Below are 15421 nucleotides of genomic sequence, written 5' to 3'. Positions count from 1 at the left end.
CCTTTTATTTTGGTATCTATTAAGAAAATCTGATTAATTCAAATCTTTTACTTTTTGGTAAATAATTAAATCCCTCCTTATCTCATACGTATAATCAACCCTCTATTTCACATACTCATTTTATTCATGTGAACTTTTTTTTTTTAAATACATCTTCATTTTTCATTTTTATCTACAACTTGAAAATCATTTCATTAAAAAATGAGTGAAGACACTTGACAATAATAATAAAAATACTGTTTACAGAATAAATATTTAATGAAAGAGTCAAACAAATATTTTGAAGGATAAATTTGTGTTCATCTAACCAGGGGCGGAGCTAGGGGGTAGGGAGGGTCTCCCGACCCTCCGACCCTCCGGAACAGAATAATGGTTCAGTCCCGAGCAGCCCCCCAAAATAGTTAAAATTCGTACTTATAATGTAGAATGTGATTATATAATATAAAACTAAGTTTGTATAGTTTGTTGTAGTGATAATCAAAGAAATCTCTACATCCAATTGGTTCTATGTTCGAATCTCAATCTCTTCACTTTTTTTATCTCATTTTAATTTTTTTCCTTAAACCTCATTCTCCTTTAAAAATATTAAGTATCATTTTTAATCATTATTAACCTCATTCTCCTTTATTATTTTTACTTGTATTTTTTTAGTTACAAAATTCATGATCGAGAAGACAATTTGATGAATAATTTCTCCAATTGACCAAACTTGTCGAGGTTACTGATAAAATTGCTCTTGGCTGCTAATGTTAAGGGTAAAATTGCACCATTTTAGACGTTAGGGGTAAAATTGTTCTTAGGTGTAAACATTAGAGTATTTTTGCACCTTATCTTTACTCTATATTGAATCTCAGTTATTTTGTACGTTAATGTTTCTAACTATGATCAAATTTACCCTTATATTATCAAAAATTTGAAAATTTTGATTTGACTACTATTAATCAAAGCCTTAAGTCGTTATTAAGAAAAAAAATGTTCATGCAATGGAACCCCTCTGAACTTTGAGCTCTGGCTCCGCCACTACATCTGACCATATGTTATATGTATAAATGTATGAAATAAATACATGTACGTGGAAAAATATAAAAGAATTTTTGTGTAAATTTATTTACATGTATTATTAAGTTAAATATGACATAACATCTCAGATTAATATACTGAAAATTAATTTCTATAATTTCGTTTTAGTTAAATACAGTAAAACCTCTATAAATTAATAATGCTGAAACCATGAAATTTTATTAATTTATAGAGTTATTAATTAATCGATAAATTATTAATTATTAATTTATAGAGTGATTTTAATTTCTTTTTTAAATAAATTTTAAATTACTAATTTAAATAAAGTTTTGTCTAAAATCAGTGAACAAATAAAATTAAATGTGCATTATATAAGTTAATTGAACTTTGAAGTTCATTGTATTTATGCTAAAAATATTCAATGTATCATAGTTAATGAATTACTATATAAATTTATATAGAATGTTGTTTTAAATCATACAAAAAATGAGAATTAAGCTGAGGATGATTCAGTACCTTTGAAATCAGTTACAAGAAAGAAATCAATTATAGCATCATCACTCTTTACAATTTTTTTTGTTACAATTTCACAAGGATACACTAGAACTTTTGAATGCACTAAAAATAGTTAGAGATGAACTTCAACTAGATTTAAATTTCAAGAAAAAACAAAATACTATAGATTCATATTTTGCTAAATTATCCTAAGTATGTATATTTATATATATTTCACATATGTATTTGAGAAATTATTAATTTATAGAGGTAATAATACAATGTATTTATAAAGGGTTGTTCTAGAAAATTATTATCTTATTAACCCAAGTCGGGACCAGAAGAAATAATCAATGATCAAGGATTCAATAAAGGGCGGCCCAGTGCTCCTGAGACTCGAACCCATGACCTCTTCGTCACACAATAACAACGTTTACCGTTGCGCCAAGGCTCGCCCTTTAATCAAGGATTCAATATGGAAAAATAAATGATTAGGAGCTTAATTCTTCAAATAGCAAAGTTCGAGAACTTAATTATACTTTATGCCTATTTTATATATACAATTTAGCAAAATCTGGAATTGATTATGTGCAGTGGTTTTGGAATTGAGAATATTGGCGAAGAAAAATAACATAATTTGACAGTAAAAGAAAATAATTAATAAATGGAAATATTCCAATTTATATAGCAGAAGTAAGAATTAAAGGGCGAAATAAAAACAAACGGGGAATTGAAATGCGTAGAGGCTTATTCAAACTCAATTTGAACAATAGGGTCGGATTAAATATGGAGAGGTTTGTGTCAAAAAAAAATATGGAGAGGTTCAATTGAACTAAATTTGAATAATTGAGGACGATTTTGAAATATGGAAGGGTTCAATTAAACACAATTTGAAGATTTGGGGTTGATTTGTAATGTACAAGGGTTCAATTGTGTTTGGGCCTCCCATTGGGCTTGTTTTTGCTTTCTGGGCCTGAACTTAAACCCGGACTGGATTCTTGAACAATTTTGAACCCAAATGGACTTTGTTGGACTTTTACGAACAATACCCCGAGCTTTGAAATTTGTTGTACTTAAAACTAGAACGGGATAGCTCGGTCGCTTAAAATAATTCGGTCATTTGAAAATATTCCTGAATGGAATGTAGATCTTGATCTTGCTTTTCAAGAATATAATAGTTTCCTTCAGTTTTAAAGCGAAAACCTTCAGGTATCTTTGACATTACGAGTGGGCCTACAGGTGTGCCAAAAATTCCTAAAAATGAAAATAACAATAAAGGTAGATATGAATATTTATAAAATGTAATATTCATCAATTAATTAATAACATTTCTATTTTATTTATTATTCACCTATTTGCGCATTTTAATTATTTTACTAAATCATCATTTTTAGAAATGAATGGGGCGAATTGATACTTAAAGTTAATTTTGAACCCAATTGAAACGAGCTTCCAAATTTTTAGAATTACAAAAACATTACCTAAAGTGTTCTATATAAATTTATGACAGTTTTTCGAAACGTTCAACATTTAAAAATCAAAGTCTTCGTGGAACTTAGCCTGTTACAGTTTCAGGTGTAAAGGGCAACAGAAAATGAAAGAAAATGCTACAGATAATCCAAACGTAATTAATGTTGCGCAAATGGTAACTTTGGTAGGCATTTTCCCTTTATCCTTTCGTAACACTATAGCTTCATAGATTGGCCAAGAATTCACCATTCCAAATCCCGCTATCAAGGTTTGCAATTCTAGTCCTTCTGCAATCTTTCCACCGAAAGCTAATTGAGCTACACCCCAAATGAATGAAACCAAGTTAATCAATGCTGCCGTTGACAATGTCACGAACATTGGCGACGGAATTCCGAACTCGAATAAGCCTTGTCGGTATCTTTTACTCTGCTCATTGTCTATAACTTTGCTTGTGACCTTGAATCCTTGTGTTGGAATTCCTAAGCTTTTGAGAAAGAATTCTATGGAACCAAATAATAGGCATGTTAGGCCTCTTATTGTCTAAATTCTTTGATCATTCCACCACATTTTGAATGTTCCTTTTGATGATACAAAATCATAAAAATCTTGCCAATATGCTCCTAGGAAAAGGAATAGATACAAGAGAAACCATGTTGTTTCTGAAACCTACAAAAGAAAATTTCAATTCTCTAAGAAACTTCATAAATAAATCAGGGCTTTGTATCCGGCTAAATAATTTGATTGACTTCCAGTTTTGAAACGTTTCATTAGTTCCTGAGCTTGTTTAAACTGACATGATTAACTTTCCAAATCCTATGAGATAATAAGAGGAGATTTGAGCAAATTGAAAAGTGTGTCACTTTAAACAAAATCAGGAGACTAATATGTCAGTTTAAGTAAGTTGAGGGCCAAATACGTCTCTCTAAAAAGATAATTTTAGTTAGGATTGAGAAACAACTGTTTGGTGTGTTGTTTGGTTAGGATTGAGAAACAACTATCCATAGCTGTTATAAAAGAAAAATCAACTAATATTTACCGGGTTAAATGTATTGTTGGTCACTTAATTTTCATGGTTGTCTCAAAATGGTCAGCTTCAATTTTTCTCAAAAAAATCATTCAATTTTGAATTTTGTCTCAATAAAGTTACTTTAACGACTTTAAGAACAAAAACACACTGAAAAAACTGACGTGGCTGCCACATAAACAGTAGTCAACTTTCACTTATGACCGAAACGACTTGCGGCTGCCACCAAGATAACAAGTAGTTTCCACCTAGCTCAGCAAAACAACATGTTTCATCTAGGTGGCCACCTCGTGTCCTTCCAATCAACTAGGTGGCAGCCACATATTGTTTCATTCAGCGGTGAAAGTTGACTAGTATTGGCATGGAAGCCATGTCATATTTTTTAGTGTCTTGTTCTCTTGAAGTCGCCAGGATGACTTTATTGAGATAAAACTCAAAGTGGAATAATTTTATTGAGACAATTGAAATTAAGTGACCATTTTGAGACAACCAATGATCAAATGATGCATTTCACCCAAAAGAATATTTACCAGTAACAATAAATAATAAACAATTCCATACCTTTGGAAAGATGGAGACATTGTTGAGTAGAGCTAGTTGGGGAAGAAATGCATAAATGACTATTGGAATAGACCATGAGGGCCAAAAATGGTTTTGTGAATAGAGTATGGAGAATATAATTCCCAAGTGTTTAACACCATATGTGAATGTACTATAACTTGAAAGTCCTATCTCAAGCACACCAACTGCCCATCTTTTTTGTTGATTCAACATATCTAGCAAGTTAAATGGTGCATCTCCCATAAATGCTGCCATATCTGGGTTGCAAAATATGGATTTCCACCCCTCACCGTGTAGCTGATAGCCTGTAAAAAGGTCTTCCACTAACGACCCGTAGCGGAATCCCAACTGCAAGATACGAAATGATAAGTTTACTAAAAATTAGGAAACGGTATAAAAAAAATCTTCTGCTTTCATGCATTTGCGAAAAGAGGAATGCAAATTTTTCGTTCTAAAAACAACAATGATTTCACACTATTGTTAGAATAAGGAATTTGACATAAGTAAACATGTGAGGTTGGCATAAGTTAATAATTTAATGTGTGGTATCAGTAAAGTCAATATGTTACATCTGTAAAAACTGTCGTAAGTCAAATTCCTTATTTTACTAATAGTATAAAAAATATCACATTTCACTCTTTGTAATGCATAAAATACAAGGATTTCGTGTGCGTTTGCGATTCCCCTAATAATACAAAAATTATGGTATAATGTAATTGGAAGGTAGAATCAAAATAATAATGGAATAAAAATTTATGGTAGTAAGTGGTAATCTCAGTTAATATTTATCAGGTACCAGTAACAATAAACAACAAACAGTAAATAACAACTATTGAACTAAAAAAAGTTTTAAGTGCGTGTTATTTAAAACGATTTGTTAAAAAAATATAAATCAAATAACTAAACTGTGTAAATATTCTATTACGCTTAATATATTTGGAGCCCTGAACTTGGTTCAAAAAAACTAAATGACCTCGTGTATTACAATGTATCTCACTAGTCTTTTAAACTTACTTAAAAGTAACATGATTAACATAGGTCCATGTAAAAGAACAAGAGAAGTTTTAGACAAATTAAAATTTATATCACTTTAAGTAAGTTCAGAGGACAATCATAACTGCAAGCAAGTTCAACAAGGACAATAGATTACTTTAAACGAATTCAAGTAGCTAATAGTTTACTTTAACCAAGTTCACTAAGTTAACCAGATACTTTGAAAATTGAGGAGTTTTTTTTTTTGACCAAGTTCAGAAGCCTTGATATATTAAGCAACTTGGCTTGATACATCATGAGCCCCCTAAACTTGTCCAAAAATCTACCTTCATGAACTTTCAAAGTGTACGATTACCCTCCTCAACTTGCTTAAAATGCAATAAGTTAATCACTCGGTTGCAAAAAAAAAAAAATTAAGATACACGCGGCTTAGAATGTTATTACATAATTCACATAATAGATTAAAATATATTAAAAAAAGAACTTCTTACTTGCTCAATTGTCAAACATGTTCTCTTTGACCTACAACCTCCTACCCGACCTTGATCATTTACTTTTTCAAGGCACGTGCAATACACCTTCACATCTAATATAACTCACTTTTTTTTTTGCAACAGAGTGATTTATTGACTATATTTTATGCAAGTTAAGAGAGCTATCTATAACTTTTATACAAGTTGAAGCGGTTATCAGAACATTCTAAAAAGGTAGAGGTGGCAATTTCTGACACGAAAACACGATTACAGATCCAACCCGACGGACACGACACGATTGACACGAAAATCATTTTTCTATTATTTATAACATATAAGTCCATATGGAACATAAATATGAGATAACACGATTTTGACACGAAACATGATAATTGCCAAATCTAGTAAAAGGTCAAGCGGGCCAATCAAACTTTCTGAAAAAGTTCAATGTATTATACAAATGATGTATTAAGCTTATAAACTGGCTTACCTTGTAGCCCCATGTAGTTCCATTCTCATAATTGCATTGAGCCACATTATTTGCCAATGCTACAACTTGGGATGATTTTAAGTCCTTGTTTGGGGCATGATTTGGACTTAACTCAGCAATTTCAGGCATCACAAAACTTGTTGTACCATCAAATAAAGCTCTCCTTGAAAAGAAGCAACATGTCCCTACAAAATTAGGACTTCCCAATCCATCTAACCCCATGGGTTGAATTTGAAATAGACGTTTGAATTCACCACCATATATATCATTTTTGTTTATCCCTTTAAAATGTTGTGGAAATTGTATGTAGGCATATTCTGCTTGAACTTTTGTATCCCAATAGTAACATAGAACCCTTTTCGGGGTGGTCGGATCATTGGAATACATGTCACAGTCTAGGGTTAATAGTATCGGAGCGTTCGTCATCGTAGCAGATACTCGCAACTGCATATAAAAAAACATAATGATGTTAGTTTCTAACCAAGAGAATTCGCTTTATATATAAGCCGTTTAATACGATTATCATTTTTTTCTATTATATATATATATATATATATATATATATATATATATATATATAATCATTTTGACACGTATAAAAAATCATATTAAAATAGTATATGAAAAAACTTATACTAGAGTGCAATGCATTTTTTATTCGTAATATTAATAGTAATTATGAATTGGTATGCATTTCATGTTTTAACTAGTCGAACATATTATAGTCATAGTATTATTTTTCTATAATTCTTTCAAAACCGATATTATGTTAGGGATAAAATACAAAAAAAAACAAATACTCTTATTATTATCGTGAGTCAAGATAAATTTCACCGCTAACGTATTAATCATACAATTGAGAGCCTCGCATCGGTGAGATAAGTCAATTTTAAAAATTATTATAAAATCTAACATTATGTTCATGTATTTCCTACTAGTTGCATATCGGTTAGTAATTATTTTGCATTTTCGATCATTTCAGAATAGTTTTGAGGATAGAATTGTGCTTTTTAATTCAATAAAATATTTATATTTTATAATATTTTATTTGACACATACAAAATACAAGATTATTTTCATATGTATATGATAATAAATGATAATATGATATACAAATTATGAAATGAAATTAATAACAAAATTAATATAATATATATGTTTGAGATATAGTAGGATAGCATACCGGGACATTTAAGGCACCAGCCTTAAAATAGTGATGAGAGGTCTTGCTTTTCTCTCTTGAAACATAAATAAGGTTAGGCAATAAATTTCCACTAAAATTCTTGTGCTCTCATACATTTGCAAGAGGAATGCGATTGTTTCTCGTTGTAAAAAAGACAATGTATTTTACACTATTAGTAAAATAAGGAATTTGAGTAACACTCTTTAACTTTGTTGATATGGCGATTGATATACTATCAAGTCAACATATCACGTTGGTGAAAGTCAATAATTTAATTTGTTACTTCATTAACATTAATATGTTAAAGTAGCATATTAGTCAAATTTTTTATTTTACTAGTAGTGTAAAAATATCACGTTCACTATTTGTGAATGCATAAAACTACGAGGATTTTTTGTGTTTTTCTCCTAATAATACAAAAATTGGTATAACTTAATTAGAAGGTAGAAACAAAATAATGGTAATTAGCGGTAAAAGCTATCAATATTTATTAAGTACCAGCAACAACAAATAGTAAACAACAATAGTTGCATTAAAAAATAGTCTTAAATGCATGTTATTTTGAAACGATTAATTAAAAAAATATATAAATCAAACAACTAAACAGTGTAATTTTTTTATTACGCTTAATATATCTCGAGCCCTGAACTTGGTCCAGAAAAATCGACTGGCCTCCTGAACTTATAATGTATCTCGTTAGTCCTCTGGACTTGCTTTGAAATTGAAATGATTAACTTTATAACTCCATGTTTTAAAAAAAAAAACTTTATAACTCCACGTAGCAAAAGAAGAAAAGTTTTGACAAAGTAAAATATATACTACTTTATGTAACTTCATGAGACAATCATCATCGTAAGCAATAATTTCAACATGGCAATATGTTAGTTAAACAAATTAAAGCAGCTAATAGTTCACTTTAAACAAGTTGAGTAAGTTAACGAGATACTTTGTAAATTCAGGAGCCCAATCAATTTTTTCGACCAAGTTCAGAAGCCTTAATATAGGGTTAAAATGCATGGTTGGTCAGTGAAATTTCATGGATGTATAAAAATGGTTACTCGACTTCAATTAGTTTCAATAAAATCATTCGACTTTAAATTTTGTCTCAATAAAGTCATTCCCACAAATTCAAGAGCAAACAGACATTGGAAAAGTGGCATGACTATCATATCGGTAGTAATCAACTTTAACCGCTGACCGAAACGACACGTGGCTGACACCTAGATGACATGTGACTGCCACCTAGTTGGCTAAAACGACACGTGTCAGAAGGAAGTAATCATGTATTGTTTCGGTTCACTAGGGGGAAGCAATGTGTCGTTTCGGTCAGCAGTGAAAGTTGACTATTGCTAATGTGACAGTCACTTCACTTTTTTAGTGTCTTTTTTATCTTGAAGTCGCAAAAATGACTTAAATAAGACAAAATTCAAAATTGAAGGATTTTATTAAACCAAACTGAAATTAATTGACCATTTTAAAACCACCATGAAAGTTATTAAGCCTAAGTTTATACAAACTTACTTACCTTGTATCCCCGTGTAGTTCCATTCTCATAGTTCCATTCACAAAACTTGTTGGACCACCAAATAAAGCTCTCCTTGAAAAGAAGCAACCTGTCCCTACAAAATTAGGACCTCCCAACCCATCTAACCCCAATGGTTAAATTTGAAATAGACGTTTGAATTCACCACCATATATATCATTTTTGTTTATCCCTTTAAAATGTTGTGGAAATTGTATGTAGGCATATTCTTCCTGAATTTTTGTATTCCAATAGTAACATAAAACCCTTTTCGGGGTATTCGGATCATTGGAATACATGTCGCAGTCTAGAGTTAAGAGTATTGGAGCATTCGTCATCGTAGCAGATACCCGCAACTGCATATAAATAAACATAATGATATTAATCCGCTTAATATGATTATCATTTTTTTCTATTATTTATGTTATGTATTAATAGTGTTGATTATATTATAGATTATAACACGATGCGCCTAAAAAATAAATATGAAAAACTATATTAAATATTATAGGAAAAAACTTGTAATACACCAGAGTGCGATGTACTTATTATTCGTAATATTAATAGTAATTAGAAAATGGTATGCATTTCATTTTTTAACTAGTCGAACATATTATAGCATAGTATTTCTCTCTATTTATTCTTTCAAAACCTATATTATATTAGGAATAAAGTACAAAAAAAAAAAAAAAAAATACTTTTATTATCATCAATCAAGATTAATTTCACCACCAACACTAATGTCTTAATTACACAATTGAGAGCCCCATATTGATGAGATAAGTCAATTTTTTCGTGTATTCTCCACTAGTTGCATATCAGTTGGTAGTAAATGTTTTGTGTTTTCGGTGTCATTTCAGGATAGATTTGAGGATGGAATTATGTTTTTTAATTCGGTAAAATATTTGATTTTTTAATATTTGTTCGACACATACAAAACACGAGATTATTTTCACATGTATATCTGTATGTTTTTAATCTATTATTAATGAAGGATGATATGATATACAAATTATGAAATGAAATTAATAACAAAATTAATATAATATATATGTTTGAGATATAGTAGAATAGCATACCAGGACATTTAAGGGCACCAGCCTTAAAACAGTGATGAGAGGTCTTGCTTTTCTCTCTTGAAACATAAATAAGGTTAGGGAATAAATTTCCACTAATATCTTTGTCTTTTTCTTATTTTCTAGTAAAACCTGCTTCAAATCACCAAATTGGTAATTAACATAAATACATGTCATCATAAAAGTATAGTTAAGAAAAAACAAACATTTTTTTATATATACATAGTGTAATTGATGCGGGGCATCTTTCCCTAGGATCGGGTCCGTACGAAGGAAGTCGGAGGAAGAACCAAGCACGAGCAACAAGCGAGTACGGAGGCTAAAGCAGTGCCACACAACATCACCAACAGCTCAGACACGCTCCACGTGTCTAAAAGTACGCTCCGCGTGTAGGAAGGTGACCCAGAGAAGAGTTCATCAGCCAAGGCACGCCCCGCGTAGAGTGAGTACTGATCTAGAGAGGAGCTCATCAGCCAAGGCACGCCCCGCGTAGAATTAGGCACGCCCTGCGTGCCTTCAGCTTAAGGAACTTGCTCCTTACTCCATACTCCCTCCTTATTTACAATCCTTCCACTCCTTATTTACACCTTTGCCACTCCCTTATTACAACCCTACCACTCTCTATTTACCATCTATGTCATCCCTTTATATTTCACTCATTTACCCCTTATCTTTATGTTTTAATTAGCTATGTAATTTGGCAATTAGGGTTTTTGAGATGATATAAATTCATCTCTTTCTCTTTGTAATCTTCAACTTTTATCAATCAAATATTAAACTTCTTCAAGAAGCTTGTTAAGGTTTTCACCTTCAATAATGGGGACTTCATATTCCTATGGATTTAGTCCATGAAACTTGGGATTCACTCCTTCTAGTTTAGCTAGAGAAGAACATCTTTGTTAGTTTACGATTAAAACTAACACGTTACAATTCAGATAAAATCGATCTTTATCAGTTGGTATCAGAGCCAGGTTGTTTTCCTTGAACGGAGACTTCTTTCGACAATGATTCAACCGAGTTATTCACAAGCCTTAAAGGAATGTCTTGAAGCCGAGACACGGGAGATGGAGCTCCAATATGCCGAGATGTTGAGAAAGACAAAAGAGAACTTGGACCAAGAAGAAATGGAGAGACTCCAAAAGGGAACCCGAAATAGCCGGAGGCGACAACATCGAGCCCAACAGAAAAGAGATGGAGAAACCACTATTTCACCTCCTAAAGATTCATCCCAAATCTATCCCATTTTACACAAGGAGGAGGTAAGTCCAAAGCTTTCAAATCTTGATATGGAAGTTGTAGGTATGCCTATTATTAGTGATGATTTGGTTGTTTGTGATGCTGAAGTAGATTTAAGTTCTCATTGTGGATTTATTGTTAATGAAATTGTTGATGAGAATTTAAATGCATGTGTGAATGAGGAGGAGTGGGGATTGAGAGGTGGAAGTTTTAAGGAAACCCATGTTGAGAAGGGTACTCCCCAAGTGTTTGATGAAATGCCCCTTAGGCATAGCTACATATGTATGCTTAAGGACATTAAGGATATTTGTCTTGAAGAGGGGGATAAGGAGTTTGGGCTTATTGATCTCTTTAAGGGGAAAGATGAAATTAGTTTATGTGGGGAGATTGATGGCTATGGTGATGGGAGAGATGTTGGTGGTTCTACTATGTTGGGTTGTAGCATGTCTTTTGAGTCGGATGACTTGGCACGTGAATTAGTCGGTTCGAGTTATGGAGAGGAGTGGGAGGAAATGAAAGGTCATGGGAAAAGACGGATCGTGGATGAAGATGAAAATGAATTTGAATACAACCATGAAGAAGAGGGGTTAGAAGAGGAGATTGATGAAGAGGAGATTGATGAAGAGGAGAACCAATCCGAGAATGAGCTAGAAAGAAATGAGGAACATGATTATTATGAAGGCGAATTCGAGGATGAGGTTGAAGAGATAGAGCACGCTTCCGAAGATGAAATCTGTGAGGATGGTGAACTTTGTCATAGTGCATATGAGTTTGATTATGATGAAGATGGTAGAGTTTACCATGGGGAGGATGAACGTCGATGCATTGAGTGGGACCAATATGGGGCCGCTCATGAGGAAGACGAAGATAGGTTCTACTTTGATGAGAATGAGCGTTGGTGTGTTGAGCGGGATCGACACGGGCTCCGTATGAAGATGATGAGTGTAGATTCTATTATGATGATGAGTTGGAGGATGTTGACCGGTCCTATAATGAAGGTATTTATGAGCATCATGGAGGTAGGGTCCATTATGAAGATGAGTTGGGAACCATAGAGTGGAGCCGAAGCAAAGAAGCTTATGATGATGAAGATCGGTTCCGAGATGACTATAGGTTGGGAAATATTGGGTGGAACCGAAACGAAGATGCTTGTGAGTATGATGAAGGTCGGTTCCGAGATGACTATGAGACAGAAAATGTAGAGTGGGACCAAAATGAAGATGCTTATGATGGTGAAGAAAATCGGTTCCAAGATGAGGATGAGTCGAGAAGTGTTGAGTGGAGCCAAGTTGAAGACACCTATGAAGTTGATGATGATGGTGTTGAAACACCTTTCCACGAGATTTTGATTTGACAAAATCATCCATGATTAAGAGGCAATTAAATTTAGATGCTTTGATTTAATTGTACTAATATGTTTGTTTAATATTGAGTGCGAAAATATATAAAGTAAAGACATGACAAAAGCTAGCACAAACAAAGCTGAGCTGAACGGAACTCAGCATGGCTAAATGGAAGCTGAGTGGAGTAAAAAATAAAACGAAGCTGACTAACAATTGAAGATTTCCTCAGAAGCGATTAAACAGAACGGAGCTGACCGAGAAGGAACTCAGCATGAACGTTGAATAGAACAAACGAAGCTGAGTAACAGTCACGACAGCATGAAGGATCTGTTCACTAAAAGACAAAGTTTGCCAATCTTCTGTACCAGTAATTGGAACCTCGAAGACACCTAAAAGACTAATTCCAAGAGTCATGGGACGATGGATTATTGAAAAAGACAACTGATGCAAACAGACAAACCAGACGCTAGAAGACAAACCTGACGCCTGAAGAAAATAGAGAAAGGGAGTGGTGGTGCAGTCTGAAGCTTTCCAGAAATTGTTCCCCAAAAGAGCCGTTTTGATGTTAACGGTTAAGACATTTCAAAATGATCAAATCTACAGAGCCTAAGCTCACTACTCAAAGATTTAACAATCTTGAGCTGATCCCTAAAAATGGGTGAGAATAGCACTCGTTTCCTTCCTGGAAACCAAACAACGCAGATACTCCCTGAGGGATTATCGATCACTAGACCTCCTCTATTCTTTGGATCAAACTATACTTTCTGGAAGAATAGGATGAAGAACTTTATACAAGCCACAAACATGAGTGCACGGCTTGCCATTCTTCAAGGTCCACATGTGCCATACAAAACTGTTAACAATGAGAAAATTGTTAAAAGTGAGGCTGAGTGGACAGAGGATGACCTCAGAAAATTACAAAATAATGCTTCGGCTATAAATATGCTTCACTGTGCGTTAGATGCTGCAGAATACAATAAGATTTCAGGTTGTGAGTCAGCACAGGAGATTTAGAAGAAGCTTGAAGTAACCTATGAAGGCACAAGCAAAGTTAAGGAGTCTAAAGTTAATCAACATATGAGACTCTACGAGCTGTTTGAGATGAAGGAGAATGAAGACATCTCAGAGATGAACGCAAGATTCACAAACATTATAAATGAGCTAAAAAGGCTTGGAAAGAACTTCACTGAAGAAGAACAGGTGAAGAAAATTCTGAGAAGTCTGCCTAAGAGCTGGAAAGCAAAGAAAACAGTCGTAGAAGAAGCCCAAGACTTGACTACCTATAAATATGATGAGCTGATCGGTTCCCTGCTGACCCATGAAATCTCTATGAAAAACTTTGAAGCCAAAGAGAAAGAAAAATCAGAAGATAAGAAACAAAAATCCCTTGTCATGAACGCTGACTCAATTGAAGAGGAGTCAACTGATGATGAGGAACTGGCCATGTTCACCAGAAAGATGAAAAAGCTGTTCAGGAGAAATGATAGAAATGGCAAAAGATCATTTAGAAGAAATGATAAGTACAAAGCTGAGTCAAGTGACAAGTACAAGAAGGACAGCTCAAAATCTGTCACATGTTTTGAGTGTCATCAAACCGGGCACATCAAGTCAAGCTGTCCCAACCTCAAGAAAGAGAAGAAGGAAAGCAAAAACGCTATGGTAGCCACGTGGAGCGACAGTGATGAGTCAACATCCTCTGAAGCTGAGCAAAATGAAATGGCCAACATATGTTTTATGGCAGATGATGAAGCTGACCAATCCCAATCTGAGCATGCTGATCTATCTGATGAAACTGACCAGGAGAATCACAACAATGAGGTAACATCCTTACTTTTACTTAGAAACGAAATGGTAAATGCCCTGAGTGACTTATATACACTAACTAAGAAGTGTAACAAAAAGATTAAGGCACTCAGCAGGCGTTGTGATGAGATTGAAGAGGTCAAGCTGAGTGACCTCCGATATCTTCTCCAGGACAACTCTGACTTGCATACCAACATGCAAATCTTACATAAGTTTGTCACGGAGGTTCAATCTGAGTCGAAGAAACTTAGAAAAGACATCACAACGTTACAGAGTCAATAGAAGGGCTTAAAAAGAAATAAAGCCCATGGTGAGTACGCAAATACTAGTCAGCATAAGCAAGTTACTCAATGTGAGTATTGTGGAAAAAGGGGACGCACAAAGGATATGTGTTGGCATAACAAGTGGACTGTCCAATGTGACTTCTGCGGAAGAAAAGGGCATACCACAAAAGTATGTTGGCATGCCCAACACAATAATGCTGACTATACTCAGTTCAATCCACAAAGGGTGCCTTTTTGTGATTTCTGTGGTAAGCCAGGACACACCATAAAAGTATGCCGTCACAAGTTAAAATATGATTTTGCACCTATTTATACTAAAAAGAAAGGACCCAAAAGAAATTGGGTACCTAAAAATGAATAGTTTAAACTGCAGGTCAGCTTGACATGCGTGGAGAAGTCAAAACTATGGTATATAGACAGCGCATGCTCAAGGCATATGACAGGTGAT

General features: G+C 33.6%; 1 pseudogene; it reads right to left on the bottom strand.

Moving 5' to 3' along the window:
• Positions 1-3078: 3078 nt before the first annotated feature.
• Positions 3079-9569, bottom strand: LOC136219459 (cellulose synthase-like protein G3; annotated as a pseudogene).
• Between the last annotated feature and the right edge of the window lie 5852 nt (positions 9570-15421).

This window comes from Euphorbia lathyris, chromosome 1, assembly GCF_963576675.1.
Source record: "Euphorbia lathyris chromosome 1, ddEupLath1.1, whole genome shotgun sequence".
In the NCBI taxonomy this organism is placed as follows: domain Eukaryota; kingdom Viridiplantae; phylum Streptophyta; class Magnoliopsida; order Malpighiales; family Euphorbiaceae; genus Euphorbia; species Euphorbia lathyris.
Note: the sequence above shows the minus strand (reverse complement) of the source record. Positions and strands in the feature narration are given on the sequence as shown.